We start from the raw sequence: 2267 nt of genomic DNA, 5'->3' as shown, positions 1-2267 counted from the left end.
TCCACCCAATGTCACTACCTGATCCTCCTTCGTAAAATTCCTACACAACTTCCACATACTGTCAGTCAGCCAACCTTGCACTAGGCTTCACAATGCTGATGACCTGGTACTCACTCCTCAACACTTCCTGCAACTGCTGGCCCACACCTCTTAGGTGCGAGCAGCAGAACCTTCTTTTTCTGTTAGACTTTGCAACTGACCTAGGCCTCCTAACTACTGAGGACTGCTGCAGGTTCCCTACATCTACAGCTACAAGAGGCGCCTCCCCACTGACCTCTGAAAGTTGGTCAAATCTATTGCCTATACGGATAGTATAACTGTCTGAATACCACCTCCTCTTGCTGCCTTCTTGCCAACTGCCAGTTCCCATTCCACGCCATCCTTTACCCTCCTCAACCTATCTAGTTCCTCCTTTGCGCGTTGTAACTGCACCTGAAGGACACAGATCTTACGCTCCTGCTGCTCTATCAATTTTTTTCTACTACAGATTCTGCATTCCCAGGAGAGGATCTCACTAGGATGCCCCAATTGCATTCCCCCCAATGGAAATACTTTCAACAAATCCCACACAGAAACCCACTGCTCACAAACCTACCTCAGACCCCACACTTCTCACTCATGGTAAAATTTTACAGTTACTGAAAAAAATACTGAACGTTTACGTTAGCTAAGTTCAGTTACACCAGTAGAACTATTTATAGAACTAACAATAGCGGTCTCGAAATTCTCTGTCTATTAAGAAAGTAATTGGGCAACGGCCTTGCCACAGTGGATACACCGGTTCCCGTGAGATCACCGAAGTTAAGCACTGTCGGGTGTGGCCGGCACTTGGATGGGTGACCATCCAGCCGCCATGCGCTGTTGCCATTTTTCGGGGTGCACTCAGCCTCGTGATGCCAATTGAGGAGCTACTCGACCGAATAGTAGCGGCTCCGGTCAAAGAAAACCGTCATAACGACCGGGAGAGCGGTGTGCTGACCCCATGCCCCTCCTCTCCGCATCCTCACCTGAGGATGATACGGCGGTCGGATGGTCCCGATGGGTCGCTTGCGGCCTGTAGACGGAGTTAGTTAGTTAGTTAGTTATTAAGAAAGTAATTACTTGTATTAATACTATTACACCACTGCCAATACCAATACCAACAAAACTTCATAAAATTATTAGCTGAAACCAAAAATTCAAACGGCCACTGGAACACACAGCGAAGTTAAAACACTGAATAAAAATTTTGCTGAAATATTTCACTATAAACAATAAGAAACGTCAGCTGAAAACTAAAGCACGAAGTTTACGAAACGACTTCAACACACAGAAACCTCTAAAAAACACAGCGAGCGAACGTTTCCAGAAGTTTATTAAATCGTTATTTCGCCACAAACAGCACGAAACACCACTAAAAACTATTAAATTTAATGTATGTATAACAGTGCACAAATAACTTTGTCAGTACTTAGCTTTAGAACCGCTACAGCTGCAACTCAAATTAATTGACAATAAACATAAGTGAAGAAGGCGAAGGTCAATAAACCGATTCTTAATTCATTTTCCATCACTTCTGCAGAAAATAAGTGCTGTAGTGCATGAATAACGATACAAAACGCCACTGTAAATAATTCACGAATCTGTAAGAACATGGTAGATTCAGTAACTCCGGGATTTACTCGAATGTAGTATAAATGTAATACGAAGGAAAGTGTGACTCAAAAGAATTGGAAATTTTGGAACGTGTTGTGGCAACGCTAAGAGATAGGTGGCGTCAAATGACAAATAGAATGTTGCTCGCACTGTCTTGTCGTTTTGTAAACAGTGAAGATGGAGCAATGGGAAGTTGTGCCGCGTGCGTTTGCGGTAAAAGCCTATTACAAGAACGGAAATGTCGAGGCCGTGTGTCGATAACTTCAACGTCATTTCAACATGGGACGCCGTAGCCGTGTTCTCTCGGCGCATGCCATTAACAACTGGGTCTTCAATTTTGAAGCAATGGGTTCTGCATTGAAGAACAACCTGCAGGGAGAGCCCTAACCGCTCATACGGGAGACAATATCGAGGCTTTGCTTTCGTAAGAAGCCCACAGTGCTCTGTTCGATGTCCAGAGTTACATCGCGCGAGTGTTCAACGAATACTGAAAGTGGATTTCAAGTTCCATCTGTACAAGCTGCAGATTGTTCTGCAACTTGGCCAAACGATCTGCAAATGTGTGGACAATACGCTGAACGCATGTTAGCAGAAGTACACGACGACGACAATCCCATTAACAATCTGTCAAT

At 44.3% G+C, this 2267-nt stretch overlaps 1 pseudogene; it reads left to right on the top strand.

Annotated features, from left to right (window-relative positions):
- Positions 1–750: 750 nt before the first annotated feature.
- Positions 751–867, top strand: LOC126191899 (5S ribosomal RNA; annotated as a pseudogene).
- The last annotated feature ends 1400 nt before the right edge of the window (positions 868–2267 follow it).

This window comes from Schistocerca nitens, chromosome 6 (genome assembly GCF_023898315.1).
Source record: "Schistocerca nitens isolate TAMUIC-IGC-003100 chromosome 6, iqSchNite1.1, whole genome shotgun sequence".
In the NCBI taxonomy this organism is placed as follows: domain Eukaryota; kingdom Metazoa; phylum Arthropoda; class Insecta; order Orthoptera; family Acrididae; genus Schistocerca; species Schistocerca nitens.
Note: the sequence above shows the minus strand (reverse complement) of the source record. Positions and strands in the feature narration are given on the sequence as shown.